This window comes from Aedes aegypti, chromosome 2 (assembly GCF_002204515.2).
Source record: "Aedes aegypti strain LVP_AGWG chromosome 2, AaegL5.0 Primary Assembly, whole genome shotgun sequence".
NCBI lineage: Eukaryota > Metazoa > Arthropoda > Insecta > Diptera > Culicidae > Aedes > Aedes aegypti.
This window is the reverse complement of record NC_035108.1, coordinates 104,589,195-104,607,315: the sequence shown is the minus strand read 5'-3', so window position 1 is coordinate 104,607,315 and position 18,121 is coordinate 104,589,195. Positions and strand designations below refer to the sequence as shown.

At 38.1% G+C, this 18,121-nt stretch overlaps 1 long non-coding RNA gene across 1 annotated transcript; it reads left to right on the top strand.

Moving 5' to 3' along the window:
- The first annotated feature begins 355 nt into the window (after positions 1–355).
- LOC5565576 lies at positions 356–597 on the top strand. Its single transcript, XR_002499868.1, has 2 exons — positions 356–455; positions 522–597. It is a non-coding gene; the product is annotated as an uncharacterized LOC5565576 (long non-coding RNA).
- Positions 598–18,121: the final 17,524 nt, after the last annotated feature.

The window sequence follows — 18,121 nt, the reverse complement described above, 5'->3', positions numbered from 1 at the left end:
TCTGCACTCTTCTTCACAACCATCTTGACATTCTCACTTGCACTTTAGCTGAAGGTTAGATGACAATTCCTATTATAAGCATTTCATCCTGGGATTGAATCCCAGAACAAATCCCGCCCACTGAGATTGCAAAAAATAGGATTCGAAACGATCCTGCTTATTGAGATGAATTCAAAGCATGCTTGTTTAAATCTCAGAGTAGAAAGATGATCTTAGAAGACTGGTTTCAAATCAAATAAAAACGAGTCGCCAACAAGCAAATCTGGACTGCCTCTATCGATTTCACTAGTTCCAGCTTAAGTTTTAGTACTTACGCCAAAACTAATAATTTTACAACCCTATTTTAGAACAATGGAAAAACGTCTATGAAAATAAAAACAACGATCTGTCAAAACAACTGTCAGTCGTAATTTTGCACTCTCGTCGGACGGCAAAAACTTTTTCATGCAATTTGGGTAAGATTCAAAATTTAATTCCAAATCAAATCAAACAATATTAAACTGAAATTGGTTCGTTCGCAGGTACATCCACTGCCCGTAAATCAAACCTTCTACCGAGTAAAGTTGCCGCTTCCAGGGCGCCAGTGGTGCGAGTAACGAACAGAATGGTTCTCACGAACGATGTTTATTTGCCGAGCGAGGAAGAGCTCACCGTTCCGGAGGTGAATCTTTCGGGTCCGGCTCTGCGGGCCGGTGCCTTCCATCTGGGCAAAGCTTGCGAGGCGGAAAACAACGTGAGTATTTGTACGATTGGAATATTCATGCGAGTGGATTGCAAACTGTAGGGAACCGTTTTCCAGTCTTCGGTTTGTTATGTAATTTACCCCAACATAACCTTTCGTAATCAACACAATAACAAACTGCGGGTCGACCCAGGGTGGCAAGATTTACTCTCGGTAGCCCTACCAATTTTCGGCCTACCTATCAATTCATAGGCCACAGTCGATAAACTACCGATATTCCAAATTTCCTAGCGTATATTACCAATTGTTTCAACTTTTGTTAAGGGTGATTTGTTGAATTTTCGGCAACTTGGTTCTCTTGGTCTTGAATGTTTTTCTAGAATTCTTAATCTAAAAATGATGTCTTACAATTGGTATATTTGATGATTTTATTGCAAAATTTAACTTTGTTCATCTGCATAATACGCCTAAATACAGGCATTCTTATTTAAAATGAGCACATTATTCAAGAATAAACGGCTTTATGGACAGAAATCTATGCTTGTAATGCTGTATGATTTCAAAAATGAGTTAACTAGTTCACACTTAAGATTACACAACACTTTAAACATTCAAGGTTACTATGTAAGCATAGCACCAGCGAATTGTTTAGCGCCTTTTTGAAAATAAACTACATAATCTCTGAAAGTACGATCGATGGGGATGAGAATGGGTCAACATTAAGGGCTGGTAGCAGGTCTCTTTTTAACTTAGTATCTATTTCAATACAAGGCCGTAAAAAGTATCTGTTTTTGAAGGAATGTCGAAAGCAACTTGTTTATTCTGCTTACAGTGAACCCTGATACAAAAGTCTAAAGATCTTATTAACTCAATACTTAGCGTCAGCGGATTCCTCATCGATCGTTGGTGCTCGTTCAATTGTTCTGTCTCCAAGTGGAGTTCTGCTGCGTTGATGGTTGCTTATGTTGGATACATCGAACCACCTATCGATTGGTGTTGCTGGCTCAGCATGGTAATCTGGCCAAAGTCCGGTCGCATCGGTTTCCAAGGCTCACGGTTGTCTGTGTTGGTTGGCTAGGGAGATCTCCGGTCGTAACGTCCCCCCCCTAAGTTTCAGGCATCCTCGTTTGAAACGTTGGTCGCTCGATCCATGGTATTGGGATGAATCTTTGTTCAGTCTTCTAGGGTTGACTGTCGGTTGACGAGATGTTCGCGTTATTATCCGCATCTTCCGCTTGTTTAGCCGTAATGAGTTCTGATAGATCTTCGGCTGTCGTTTTGGTGTTCGTTGTCCTTGCTTGCTTGTAAAGATATACGGCAAAGAAAGAGATAAATGTTAGTATTAGGAGGGTTGCCCCTCCGATCATTACGCGTCGGTGCTTGTGGTTCAGAGAAAGTTGAACCTCGCTCATTTTTTCCAAGTTCTGGATCCTCAGATTGAAGTCTTCGTCGTGGTTTGTGAGATTTCCCTTCTGAAGAGGTTTACTGTATATTGGGATCAGGTATTCGTCTTGGTGTGTAACGAAGGGTTAGCAATGGAATGTGTGATTGCGTATTTTGATGGTACAATTTCCGGTTTCTATTATTGTGGCTTCCTTTATCATCCTTGAGTCTCCGCATGAGTCTTTCACTTCTACGTTTGTCCTCGGTGTCGATCAAAATGATTCCCTGTGTTATTTCCTTGATTTGGGTGGCTTGTTTTGACTTCACGAGAGGGCATGTGGGTGTTTGATGAGTCAGTATTCTGTAAATGCAATCATCTTCGATTGGGTTACTAGTTGTCTGTTGGAGACTCATTTTCATCTTGTTCTGTTGAAGGTTCATTTTCGTCTTGTTTGTTGACATTTACGTTGTCTGTATTTATTCTCGACAAGGCGTCTGCCGCAATGTTCTGCTTACCGGGCTTGTAGATGAGTTCGTAGTCGAATTCCTCTAAAGCAATTTTCCCTCTGATGATCCTCTTGTTAGCATCAGACATGGAATAAGTAAACGGTTGATGGTCCGTAAAGAGTTTGAATTTTCTTCCATAAAGATATGGTCGAAAATGTTTGACTGCCCACGCAATAGCGAGAAACTCTTTCTCCATTGTGGAATAGTTTTCTTCGGTATTATTAAGTGTTCTGGAAGCGTAGGCTATTGGTCAGTCCTTTCCAATTGGCCCTTGTGAAAGAACTGCTCCTATAGCGTAGTCGCTAGCATCCGTAGTAAGTATAAATTCCTTATTAAAGTCCGGATAAATAAGGATGGGGTCCATCGTTAAATGCTGTTCGAATTTATTGAAACATGCTTCAATATCTGGAGTAATGTTAAACTCTACATCTTTGCGAAGTAGCGCAGTCAAAGGCTTCACCAATTTTGCGAAATCCTTGATAAATCTGCGATAATATCCCAAAGTTCCTAAAAATTGGGGGACTTCCTTTTCGGTTTTTGGAGTAGGCCATTTTTTGATGATATCGATTTTATCAGTATTTGTCCAACTGAATTTTTAGGTTGGCTTCTTTTAATTTCTTTAACAATTTCATGAGGTCTTTTTTATGTTCCTCTAAGGCTGATACAAATATTAAATTTCTTTTATGTCCGAGACCACTTGGAAGGTACGAGGGGGGGGATAAAAATAAATAAGGAACAAAAAAATAAAAATGAAAAAAAAGTTATTTTTTCGAATTTTTATTTTTAATGATAGTTGTTAAACTGTTTTAATGCGCCCTCTGGATCATTATTTTACTTGTTTTTTACTTTGTAAATTGAAAAAAACCTAACTGATGTCAAAAAAATGATGAATCTTTTTTTTTCTCCCCTTCAAAATTTTCGGATTTTTGAAGGGGGGGGGGTGACATAAAAGAAAATTAATATTTGTATCAGCCTAAAGAGCTTGAAAAAATTATCACGTCATCCATATAAACGAGACAACAAATTCCCAAGAACTCTCTTTAAATCCAGTCCATTACCCGCTGAAAAGTGGCTGGTGCATTTTTCAGCCCAAATGGCATGCGCGTGAATTCGTATTTTCCGGAGCTAAGGGGCTGTTCATTAATTACGTAAGGGTTTATGGGGGGAGGGGGGGTCTGAGATTTCTTACGCGCCATACAATTTATTTATAATTGTCATACAAAAAATCTTACCATGGGGGGAGGGGGGGTTGAAAATCCCCGAAAATTGTCTTACGTAATTAATGGACCGCCCCTAATTGAAAATGCTGTTTTCTCCGTGTCTTCATTTGCGAGTCAAATTTGGTGAAATCCGGACACCAAGACAATTGTAGAAAAATAGCATGTTTTACCTAGTTTATCTAATATGTTCGTAATTTCTGGGATCGGAAATTTATCGCTTAGGGGAAGTGGTGGTAAAATGAACAGGGGTGGTAAAATGAACACCGTGCCTTTTACCGAGAAAAAAACAATTTCGATTATTTTTTATCACGTACGGACGATTTAGAGCAAAAATCTGAGTGTTCGAGTTGATATGTAGGTCAATTAAAGTGAAAATATCAACGAAAACTTAGATTTTAGAAAACCACGTTTGAAAATAAGAACTGACGTAACTTTTAGCTCGGAAGACTTGAGGTTTTTCAGTGAGGTGAATATTATTATGATATGATGTCAAATCTGATACCTTTAGAATTCTTTTTGAATGGGTTACAATCATTAATGGATGTATTTTCGGTGGGGCAATGAAAATTTTCAGAAATATTTGTTTTGCTCACGTTTTTTGCATGGTGTTCGTTTTACCACCAACCGCTGTTCATTTTACCCACATAGTGCAGGTAAAATGAACATTTGCATCCCTTTTTGATAGCGATGAAAATATGTGAAAATTTAGCTATTTTAGTATGAATCCTTGTTGCTGCTATAGATTACATCCCTATTTTTGATGTTGTGCGATAGAACTATACAAATTTCGCGTTTTTCTATCAGAAACAAGATGTTTTCCTTAAGGTGTTCATTTTACCACCCCTTCCGCTATTGTTTTTTTCATTCAGTTTTCGATAATCGATAACTAGACGAAACTTCTTTTTCCAAGAGGAGTCACTTTTTTGGGGACGACCACTGGTGAGGTGTAGGGCAAAAAGCTCAATCCTGCCTAGTTTGGGTAGTGGCTACGGTTAGGTTAGCTCAGATCAATCTTCAGCATAAAAGAACAGCAACGATCAATCTTTGCAGACTCATGCAAAATGGTGCAGCCCAAGTGGCGCTGGTTCAAGAACCCTACTTTCGTAGTGGGAACTTATATCTAGGTAACCTTGTGGACCCAGTTTTTGCTACTTTCAGCAAACTTGAAATGGCAAACTCGCGCTCCATGCCCCGCGCATGCGTGCTCGTTAATAAAGTAATCGTTGCTACACTCATTTCTGAGTTAACTACCAGAGATGTATGTGCTGTCACAATCGATGTTTCTGTTGGTGACCTCAACAGTAAATACGTCTATTGTTCGGTATATTTACCACATGATGAACCATCCCGAACGGATGACTTCAAACGAGTTTATTTGTTTATTTAATTCAACTGACTACATGATGTCTTATTGAATATCTATATCTAATTAAAAATTAAAAACACTTCATCATACAATATCACAGACAAATTTTCATTCTTTTTCGAAAATTGCATCGCATATCTATCCACACAACAAAACCACAAACTATAGAAAAATAATCATAATACAAAACAGAAATAACATCAACTTTACAAAAAAGTAAGAGGTTGTTTCCGAGATACAACCGCCAAGTTGACGTTGGATAACGTTAGCTTCATCTACATCCTGGCATGAGACCGGCACAAACTTATGAAAGATTTCTACTGATAAAAATCCAATCAATTTTCATATTATTTGTTGCATGCGAATTCTGACCTATTATGGACATTGTGTGTTGGCACAGAAAATCTGTGGTGTAAGTTTGGTTCGGTCAACACTTTAACACCGATAGACTCGGTGGATGGAAGAAGAAGCATGAGCGATAACTCTTGCTTCCCAAACAAATATTCCGGTCGAACGTTAGGTCCACGCATGATCCACTATGATTGGTTAAGGTAGGTTCGGAATCCAGTTTGAGGTTGAGGTACTTCTCCATGAAGTCCGCGAGCTCCATGTTCTCCTCTTTGCTCAAATCGATGTTAAAGTCGCCAGTCATGATGATTGGCATGATCTCCTCTTGATACTCGAAGAAATTCCGCACCATGAAGAACTTTTTCTGCTTCATAGTGGTATCCGAGGAAATGTAGAGGCAAATCTGCGGTTCCAGAGCTCGGCCGTCATGGTTCTGCAGGAAGCGAGTGGCCTAACTGATTGGTTTGTTTGAGGATACCAACCTGTGCGTGATCCACGCCAAGCGTGTCAGCATCATGCCGAAGGACATCCAGCTGACTCGTCGTATCCGTGGAGAACGCGCTTAAATTGAATTGCAGCACAATTTCAAACAAAACGGGTAACAACAATGCATTCGATGTAAAAGAGTTTCAACCAGAGACACTTCATCTATAACTATTAATTGATTAATTAATTTATTCATTTATCAATTATAATTTTGGTTGATTAGTTTTCTAGTTGGTTGTTGCTGATTAGTTTTAGCTCTTTGTTTGCCAAATTGATACTCTGATCGCTCTAGCATGCATTTACATGTAGATAGCGACGACACCAACGGCATTATTTAAAGTAAGTAAAGTTTGTAAGGATGCTTAAAATATATCCCTGAGCCCGATTTCATCTTCTAAACTCGTACCAATTAGCTCATACGGTTGAAATAATTAAATTTCTGTTAGATATCAGGTATTTCCTTAAGAAATTGCCTACATTTAGGCGTTTTTATCACAATTCTTGAAATTACCTATTCATTATTTCTTGACATATTGCATAATTAAGAATTTTGCAAGCATATTCGGATTCAGGGAGCTCATATTCATTATGTAGAGTTGTTTAAAAAAAAATAACAATAATCGCATTGACAATGGGATTCCCCGATTTTCTATTTGAGGGATGATTTTTAGCACTAAAACCACATTTGTTATAAAATTTTGGCACATGAGCCAAAGAGGCTAACCGTCGTACTTGTATTCAGTTGTTTGGCATTTTCAATATGATTGAAAACAGACAAGAAAAACCATGAAAAATGATCAATTTCACCCGAAATTACGGTACCGTAATCCGGGGTATCATTGATCAGCGGGGTAAAATTGATCGGAATGACTCATGTCGTAAAAAGTTCGTATCATCAAATATTGATGGAATATTTCCAAATCACGAATGGTGCTTCTCTTTCTTATATTCATAAGCTAATGTAAGTGAGGATTTTTGCGAAAATTACGTTTACATTATGCGTAAATTTATCAACTTTTCGAAACAATGATTTCAATCGTTAAGGATGACACTACCGAAGATTCATGTCTCACATAAGTTCTGCAAACGATATGAGCAAGGAAAATGCGGTTCTTACTAAAAATGGCATCGCCAAAAACGATTCCGTTGTCAAAACTTTCATAAGTATGTTCAATTAGGCAACATTAACGAATTACTGAAAAGAATATAGAATTCCTTTAGGAAATTGCCTACCTTTAGGCGTATTCTGTGGTTCGAAATGTTTTTAGTTTTAAAATAACTCAAAAAGTAAATGACTTGTAAGAGTTTGGCCTTCATATTCGGCTTCGGGGGCCACGATTTAAGTAAGTAACGATATTTTCAATATTACCGAACGTTGTTTATAAAGGTGATCAATGTTACCCCATATCAGCAATATCAAAAAATCACATAAAACATTTTTTTAAACATGCTTAAATCTTTCAAAAAAACAAAATGCAGTATATAGTCACAAGCTATGGGTAGCAGTACTTGTTTTAAAAATATGAAATTTGTAACATTTGCATTTTCAAACGAAATATTTAAGAAATATTCAAAAAAATGATCAATGTTACCCCGGATTACGGTACATGTAAACTTCAAAACGTCAAAACCTCATAACAGCAAGAAAAATGTGCTATTCTACGAAAAATAAGACATGCCTCGATATTTACCAATTTTTCAATAGTTTAGTCATGCAAATCAATAGTTTTCATTATTTGAGTAGGTTCGTAGAAAGATTTCCAATCGATTGGTGCAAGAATCTTGAAAATTTATGCGGGCGTTAGTAAGTTATTAACAGTCAAAATCTAACCACTTTTCGTGACGCGAGCGATTTTTCGTTTTTCGAAATTGTACCCCAGTATGTTGCCGTAAGACGTTATCCAACGTCAAAACATCAAATTTTACATTACAACATCGCATATTTTTACATTGAAACAAACTAATCAAGCTCATGTCGGTTTCCAGGTTTCGTTATTCTTATTGACAAACTCTCTAAATCGCACATTCATCGGCCATATAGAAGGATCCAGTGAACGAGATTTCCACTTTTTGTTTAAAATAACCTTAAATGACGCGTAATCTAATACTCTTTGCGGTTTCCAATTTGATGAACAGAGAGAAGTCATCAGTAGTGGTACAACTCGATCGCCGAAGATTCTCAGTAGTGCTCACGTTAGCCGTATTCATAACATTTGCGTCTGTTCCATCCGACGGTGCGAGTGATGAGATCGGAGTAGAGTGAAGCGGTGTAATATAACTCGAACAGGCATCTGATGTTATTTTGGACAAAGTCTGCAAGATATCCTTCACCGTAGTTTTCAGCTCCTTTACTTCCACTTCAATCGATTTCGCGCCAACTAATTCTTCACCACAGGTCGATCCGGATTTATCTCTCATTATTTGGAATTTGCGTAAGGCGGCATCCATTTATTACGTAACGCTAAAATTGGAAATTCTTGACCCCCTCCCCCCCCCCCCTCCGTAACGCTTTTTGTATGAAAATTTTCAAATTTTTGTATGAGCCGTAACGCTGTAGCCTACTCCCCCCCTCCCCCCCTCCCCCTAGAGCGTTACGTAATTTGTGGATGCCGCCTAAACAAGCATCACACATCCAAAGCACATTTCCTGATAGGACCTGCAATACATCTTCGCTCAAGTTTACACATTTTGCGTGGAAAAAGCAAGCGCACTCTCTTTCGCACACAGTGAAGAGATCGGTATACACGTCGATTCCTCGAGAACATTTCGTGCATAATTTGTCTCCCGGTTTTTCGCAGAAATTCACTATTTTCAATGCCAAATTTCAAAGTTATTTCGGCGTTCGTAGACACGACTGGTGCAAATATGATGTAACAGGAAATTACTATCGTCGAATGTTAGTACTTCGATCACTTTTTACAACATCTGTGCAAAGGAAATTTCAATCAAACGCAGAGCGACAGCTAACGAATCTGCACATCACGACAGAAACACGACATGTCGTACACTGCGTAACAAAAAGCCTTCCGCTGATTGTGGGCAGTGATGCCAATGCTCATCACATCATCTGGGGCAGCTCAGATATCAATTTGAGAGGCTCCAGTCTGACGGAATACTTAAGTAGTACAGACCTTGGATTACTAAACATAGGCAATCGCCCAACCTTCATGGTTTCTAATAGAGAAGAAGTGTTAGACATAACGCTCTGCTCGAATAGAATCAGTCACGAGTTGACGAATTGGCATGTATCAGATGAGGAATCATTATCTGATCATCGCTACATCTTCTTTGAACATTCAAATGTAACTGCGCAGACCAGGGATGGGAAAAGTACTGGAGCAAACATTTACCGCCTCTACATTTACATCTTTCTACACGACCATCAAAATCCAAAGCAAACCATGACGGTTCAAAACAAAAAATATCACGGCTCTTCAAAAAATGTAATCTTCTTCTTCCTAACGTTTTTCAACCCCGAATGCGAAATGACTCAAGCACAGTGGTGACACGATTTTGCGGTTTTCGGGGTTTTGCATTTTTGCTCGATAAAGGCAGTATGAAATTGAACTTGTTTATATGTATCGTAACGGAATGATTGTGGTCTTTCTGTTAGAGCTAATAGATTTCAATTAGTTGAAAACACAAGCGAAATATTAGCGATTGAATGATTTAACACTTTTTTCAATCATTCAGCTTGGAATGGCTGCCCGAAAATGGTCATAGTGGAGAGACAAAAACAGTCAAGCAGTGTGTGAACCGTTGGCAGCGCAACGCCTGATGGTATTGATGCTGCTGCTGCTTTGTGTTTTGGTGGAATGGCAGAATCGATGAACTGTGGTGAATTGTGGTCACAGTTCCCAAGACTGGCGCAGACTTTGCGTTTTAGGAATCCCCGGTCAACAAACTGGGAACTCTATATTGAATTGGTTGCGACCAAATTTCATGGATATTCTCCGTCCATTGAAAATCCAAGTGATCTGGATGATGCCGTTGATACTACAACATCCTACATTATGGAAGATTTTGAAGAAGCATGTCCTCTGCGGTCTGTGAAGACTACAAGAGGAATTCCATGGTGGAATTCCGATCTGACTAGGCTCAGGAAACAAGAAGGAGTTGGAACAGACGCCGTTCAGCTGGATCAGAGTCGTTCAAGTCGGCTCGCAAGGCTTACAAGAAGGCTCTTCGTTCTGCTGAACGATCCGGCTGGAAAAACCTTTGAACAAATGTTCCAGTTTGAGTGAAGTCAGTCGGCTGAACAAAATTCTTGCAAAATCCAAGGATTTCCAAGTGAACGAAATTCGCTTACCTAATGGTGACTTTACTTCTTCCGATGAAGAAGTTTTGAATGTTTATTCAATACACACTTCCCCGGATGTGTGGATACAGCATCTACGGATGAACCTAATGTCTTTTCATGTAGTTACGAGTCTCTGGCCTCGGCTCGCAGTATCGTAACTACTGAATCGATTCAATGGGCACTTAATAGTTTTGCTCCTTTCAAATCTCCAGGAGCGGATGGGATTTATCCTGTTCTGCTCCAAAAGGGATTTGAGTTTATCAAACATGTTTCTTGTAAGCAGTTTTGCTACCGGGTACATTCCCAGATCCTGGCGTGATATTACTGTAAAGTTTATCCCGAAAGGAGGACGTGCGTCGTATGAAGAAGCGAAAAGTTTTAGACCAATCAGTCTGACCTCTTTTCTTCTGAAATGTCTGGAACGCATTATCAATCATCACATTCGTGATGTTTATTTGGCAAACATGCCTCTTCATGTGAATCAACATGCTTACCAATCTGGAAAGTCCACTGTGACTCTTTTACACAAAGTTGTATACGATATCGGGAAAGCATTCGCTCAGAAGCAATCCTGCTTGGGTGTTTTCTTGGATATTGAGGGTGCCTTTGATAACGTGTCTTTCGATGCCATATTGGAAGCCGCACGAAACCAAAATGCTCAAAAACCGACATCTCTTCTCGACATTGCGTCAAGCAGCGATTCGAAAATTGAGTGTTTGCGGATGCCCCCAAGGAGGAGTCTTGTCGTCACTTTTGTGGAATCTCGTAGCAGATACGCTATTGAGGAAACTCAATAATTGCAGTTTTCCAACTTATGGATTCGCCGACGACTATCTAGCTCTGATAGTTGGTATGTGCATAAGCACCCTATTCGACCTGATGCAAAGTGCTCTTCAGGTAGTCGAGAGTTGGTGTCGCCAATATGGCCTATCGGTTAACCCGAATAAAACATCTATTGTTCTTTTTACGGAAAGACGAAACCGCAATGGAATTCGACCTTTACGTCTTTTTGGCACTGAGATTAATTTGACTGATCAAGTAAAGTATGTCGGAGTCATTCTAGATTCCAAACTTTCATGGACACCTCACATTGATTTCATAGTCAAAAAAGCTTGCATGGCCTTCGGTCAATGCCGGCGAACCTTTGGTAAAACTTTGGGCCTCAAACCCAAATATATCAAATGGATTTACACATTAGTTGTTCGACCAATATTGACATATCGATGTCTTGTATGGTGGCAAAAGGGCGAAGTGAGAAAAATCCAATCAAAATTGGGCCATCTCCAAAGGATGTGCTTGCTGGCGATTTCTGGTGCGTTCTCTACAACTCCCAAAGCAGCGCTTGAGGCCATTTTCGACGTTGCGCCACTACACATATATCTTATACAAGAAGCACTTTCTTGCTCTTACCGTTTATAGGTACTGTATCTACTGGAGAAAAATCCAGTGAATCGTAGATCTACACACACTTCGTTGTTTCCACTTTTGGTGATATGGGACAAAATTGTCCTTGCTCCAAGTGATCTCACAATTGCTTGTCACTTTCCTTACAGGACATTTACTACACAATTCCCTTCAGGGGAGGAGTGGACGTCTGGCTATTTGGAAAGAAGTATATATAGTATGTTACACTGATGGCTCCCTTCTTGAAGGTAGAGCTGGTGCAGGAGTATATTCTCGTGAGCTAAGGCTGAATCAGTTTTACTCACTTGGTAGAAACTGCACCGTTTTTCAGGCGGAAATATTTGCTCTTATGTGTGGAGTGCAATCAGCACTTCAACAGCGCGTAATGGGCAAAGTCATATACTTCTGCTCAGATAGTCAGGCTGCTATAAAAGCCCTCGCTTCGGCCAACTCAAGGTTGAAGCTTGTTATCGCATGTCGAACTCAAATTGAGGAACTGAATTCAGTCAACTCTGTAAACCTTGTATGGGTACCTGGCCATTCTTCCATCGTTGGAAATGAATTGGCTGATGAGCTAGCTCGCGATGGAGCATCGCATGACTTCATTGGCCCGGCTATTCCAATTTCGAAGTGCTGGGTGAAGCTTCAGATAAATTCTTAGGCGGCAATTCAGCACAAGCAATATTGGAATAGTTTGGAGTCATGTCGTCAAACAAAATTGTACATTACTGAGCCACCTCCAAGGGTGGCGAAGTATTTAACAAATCTTTCAAAGCAGAATTGCAGTCTCTTGGTCAGAGCGTTGACAGGCCACTGCCGACTCAACTATCACATGGCAAATATTCAGCGTGCTGACTCATTTGTGTGTGATAGTTGTGACTCCGATTATGGAACTTCGTATCACCTGATATGTAACTGTCCAATTTTTGCGCAAATGCGATTCCAATTACTTGGTAAACACTTATTAAGTGAAACTGAATTCAGAAGCCTGAATCTTCAGGACATTCTGTTATTCTTCCGCTGTGGTAATGAGCTATAGGCTCTCTTTACCCTCATGCGTTTTGCAGTGCCCTTTTTAGGGCGTTGTTCGAACCCATTGTGGTATGGAGCTACATGCTCTTATTTCGCTTATGCGATTTTCCCTCTTCAAGGGACCCCACTCCTATTTCCTCCCATCTTTCCCTTCCCTTTCCTCTTCCATCGGGTAGATAATGAAATAGGCTCAAATATGGCGATGGCACAAATCTCCCAACTGGTGGGGAACGTGCCTTTGGAGCCGGCCTTCTGATACCTGATAGCATTCTGGTTCAAGTAATCTGGTCAAAGTCCGGTCGCATCGGTTGCCAAGGCTCACGGTTGTTTGTGTTGGTTGGCTAGGGAGATCTCCGGTCGTAACGTGTACACTAAAATGTAAGTCTATATGTACCGTCGTGCGGGGTGACATTGGTCCATAAGAGTGACTTTGAGCCAATATTTTTTCAGCAAGCTAATGGCAGAATAATGAAAACAATGTGTCAAGCTTCAAGATTACGTTACAAATAACCAATAAATGATCATAAATTATATTTTTGACGTTCTTACTAGCCATGAGATGCATGGAAAGAGGCGGTCAAAGTCACCCCCTAGGCCCAATGTCACCCCGCACCGCGGTAATTAGAATAGTTCTATATAATAATAAATAAATTAATTTTACAGCACTGAAGCTGCTCAACGGAAAAGCTGCTATCAATAGGTGTTTCGACCGTGCAAAGGTGTCTCCCCCAACACTTCTAGATATTCCTCTTCCACTCGTGGGCTTCGTGGCCGTGCGGTTAGTGTTACTGAACATTTAGCCGCATCGTGTCAAGGAGTGTAGGTTCGATTCCCGCTTCAGTCCGGAAAACTTTTCGTCAGGAAAGTATTTCGACTGTGCCACTGGGCGTTGCATGCTAGGCCGTTGTCTAGTGTGGTGCTTCCTTCAAAGGGTCAATCGTCCACTGGAAGCATTCACGTGTTAGTGTCTACCAATTCTTCCAGAAATTCTACCAGCGATGCTTCAAATGATGCTTTAAGGAATTTCTCCAGAATTTGCTCTATTTTGATTTTTTTTTCGAAAATAACGCAAGGATTTCCTTTAGTTTTTTTTTTCAATGATCCTTCAACCGATTCCTTTAGTAGTAACTCTAGATAATCTTCCAACGATTCGTACAGAATTCCATCCAAGTAAATCCACAATGGTATATCCAAAGTTTTTACAGAAATTCGTTTCGGGAGTTTTCCAAGAAACCATACAAGAATTCCAACGCTCTATCATGTGAATTTCTTCAAGAATTAAACCACGGAAATTCCCGATTTCTCCTGCATATCATCTGATTATTACTCCTATAGTTCTTTCGAATATTTCTCTATGAATTTATACAATAAATCCCAAGTAAAAGTTTATTAAAGGTTCCATACTAGCCAATTTCCTGTAGTTCCTCCGACCATTTGTTTAAAAATCAACTAAAGGATAGGTAATCGTAAACGTTGTTTTTCAAGAATTTTTTTCATAAATTCCTGCGCGATATTAATCAAAGACTCGATTGATGGTTTTTCAACTATCTTAGCAATTTTACTTAAGAAATCTTCTAAAATTTCCATATTAAGGTATTATGGTGCAAGAGGGTAAGCGGTATGCTAAAATTCTTTTAGAATTGCTCAAGTGGTGAACAGTGCAACGACATGACCCTTGGACTCAGACCCTTATATCCCCGGAATCACCTTACGGTATTTCTTCGGGGTGGGACCAGTGCATATAGCATAACACGTGTAGCAGAAGTAGTCTAGGCAAACCGCTTCTCTTAGCCGACTTAAACAATGTTACAAGGGACCAGTCACGGCAGGGCTAATCCTTTGCAGCCAACTCTTGGTCGGCACGCCATACGCGCTGCAATTCTAACATAATGTGAGTGACAGCCGTAGTTACTGCATTCCAGACACTACAATAATGGTAGATGCATTCATACGATACAAAACTAAGAAGTGTAGAATAATGGTATAGTCATAACAAACTTCTGTAGTGTAAGCTTTTCCGAGCTAAACTGAGTTTTATAAAAGGTTTAAATGAGTTTTTAACAAAATAGAGGTAAACAACAGCTTGTAGTAAGTGAAAAAAAACTAAGAACGTTACTTGGTAGGGTGTCGGATCCTATTCTTGGCACATTTGATTCACTTGTGCAGTGGGGCTTTTTGAAAGCTATAGAGCTCATATTTAGCCACAATATGCGTCGTACTAAAGTGTTTCTTATTGCAAAGTTTCAGACAATTCGGCAGACAAAAACCCCCATGCCAAAGTGAATTATGGAAGTGCAAAAACGGTTCTGCACCCTATTTATCTTAGCATCTAGCCCGACAAACGCGACAAATAAGATGAGTCTAAGACTCAGATTGGTAGATCTTACCCCGTGTAGCACCACGAAAAGGCGATCTAGCCACATTAGATATAAAGTATTTATCGTCGCAACCCTTATTGCTACGATAAATAGTTTATATCTTCAAATTGGGTTTTTTTTATTTCCATACAAAGTGGGCCGAAGGGTCTCAGATTTTCATGAAACTTTTTCCACAGGCAGGACTCATCAATATATGAATAAAAAAAAATTGAGAAAAATTCAGGGTTGCTTATTTTCCCGGAAAACTCAGTTGGAAATTTTTTGTTTTCCGTCACTACTTTGAAAAATCATAACTCAAGAACGAAGCATCGTAGAAACAAAGTTTTTTTTATGAAAATGAAAGCAAATTTTCTCAGGAATAAAAAAAATATTAACTGGAAAAAGTTTTCCACAAAATTTTCCACCGTTGAGAAAATTCATAAAGAAAAGCCGGAAAAACTATGCTCCAACTCGTGGAAAATTTTCAAAAAAATATTTTTGAGAAGATAATTTCATAAGCTTTAATCGCTGAAATTTTTGAAATCATATTTTTTTTTTTCGTTTTTGAGTTATGGCCAATTTGGTAAAAAAAGTGCAAATGTGCCATTTTGAGCCTTTTCTTTGATAAATCATAACTCAAGAAAGAAGCATTGTAGAAACAAAGTTTCTTATGAAAATGAAAGCAAATTTTCTCAGGAATAAAAAAACTGGGAACAGTTTTCCACAAAATTTTCCACCGTTGAGAAAATTCGTAAAGAAAAGCCGGAAAACTATGTTCCAATTAGTGGAAAACTTTCAAAAATATATTTTTGAGAAGGTAATTTCATAAGCTTTAATCGCTGACATTTTTGAAATGTACTTTTTTTTTTCGTTTTTGAGTTATGGCCAATTTTGTGAAAAATGACCATATAAGCCTTTTCTTTGAAAATCCATATTTCAATCGAAACATCGGAAAAACAAAGATTTTTTATCAAAGCAATTGCAAATTTTCTTAAAAATCTGAAAAAAAAGATATGGGATTGGTTTTAATGAAGACTTACTTATAGGAGTGGATGATATTTTTCATGAAAAATTACACCGCTAAGAAAAACTGGTAAAAAACTGTTTCTGCCTCAATTTTTCATTACACTGAAAAGGGATTCTTTCTTTTCTATGGAACAAATAAGATTATTATTATTTTTTTTAATTTTATTCATTCAATTATTCAGTATATAACTTACATTTTCATCTTAATACAGAGAGAGATCAAGCTCGCGGGTCCTTCAGCTCTTGTCTGCAGAGCATGAATTCCTAAAAAAAAATAACAACGAAAAGTCGATTCAATCCAACAAATCTTATCCAAGCCACTGCGGTTTTTTTTCCAATTCATTTATTTATATAATTTTAAACGTTACATTCATTTTTTATATCTAGGCGTCGGGCAACACTGTCATCATAATAAGGTAAACCAAAATTAAGCTTTTTTAAACCTTTTTAACGACATATTATAATTCATTTGTCGCAGCCGTTCAAAACCTTTACAGGTGATTTGAATTATCAGCTAATAAGGGAAAAATTGTCGCTTCTTAAAAACAAACTCAATGGGGATTTTTTTTTATTTCCGTACGGGTTTGGCCGAAAGGTCTCAGATTTTCATGAAACTTTTTCCACAGGCAGGGCTCATCAATATATGAATAAAAAAAATTGAGAAAAGTTCAGGGTCGCCTATTTTCCCGGAAAACTCAGTTGTAATTTTTTGTTTTCCCCTGACTCTACTTACTTTGAAAAATCATAACTCAAGAACGAAGCATCATAGAAACAAAGTTTTTTTTATGAAAATGAAAGCAAATTTTCTCAGGAATAAAACAAAAAATTAACTGGAAAAAGTTTTCCACGAAATTTTCCACCGTTAAGAAAAATTCGTAAAGAAAAGCCGGAAAAACTATGCTCCAACTCGTGGAAAATTTTCAAAAAAATATTTTTGAGAAGGTAATTTTATAAGCTGAAATTTTTGAAATGGTATTTTTTTCGTTTTTGAGTTATGACCAATTTTGTGATTTTTTTTATGATAATGAAAGCAAATTTCTAAGGAATAGAAAAAAATGTTAACTGGAAAAAGTTTTCCACAAAATTTTCCACCGTTGAGAAAATTCGTGAAGAAAAGCCGGGAAAACTATGTTCCAACTCGTTTATGATTTTCAAAAGAATATTTTTTTGAGAATAGAATTTATAAATTTCAATCACTGAAATTTTTAAGATGTACTACTTTTTAATTCCTGCGTTTGGTCATAGTTTTGTGAAAAATGCCCAGATTTCTCGTACAAGTCTTTTCGTTCGAAAATCATACTGAAGATAAAAGCGTCACAGAAACATTTTTTTTTTTTGTCAAATCGGAATCAAATTTTCTCAAAACTTTGAGATTTTTTGAAATGGAATAAGTTTCCCATGACATTTTTCACCGTTAAGGAAAATTAATAATGATAACCCGATTAGCTATTCCAGCTTACAAACAAAGTATATTTGAAAAAGCGATCAATAAGATCCATCCTAAACATTTTTTAAATACGCTCATTTTTCGTTCCTAAAACATGATCAAATATTGCCAAGATGAGCTGTTTACAAATTTATACATTTATAAGTTTATAAAGCTTATTATCAAATTTATAAGTTTATAAACAAAAAAAAAGGTTACCAAAAAACTAACAAAGAGCAGTGAGAAATGTGCAAGTGTCGTCAGCTGTATATCACTCGTTGTTACCGAAGCTGTTGAAATGAACAAAGTTCAATACTACGAATACTATTCGCTTGCTGTAACCCCTTTGGACTGGACGGCCACAAATCAGTAAGGACAAATTTACGCTTGATTAGCCATGGTCTCATGACCAAGTTTCATTCGAATGAAGTTCGGTGGATTACGGAAAAGATGAAAATCTGCATGAAGTGCATGATTATGACTAACCAGAAGGCAACAGCATCTTTGTTCTTAATAATACAAAGAAACGAAAATCTTCTGGTGTTAGCAACCAAAGACAATCTTCCCGGTTGAAAAAATAGATA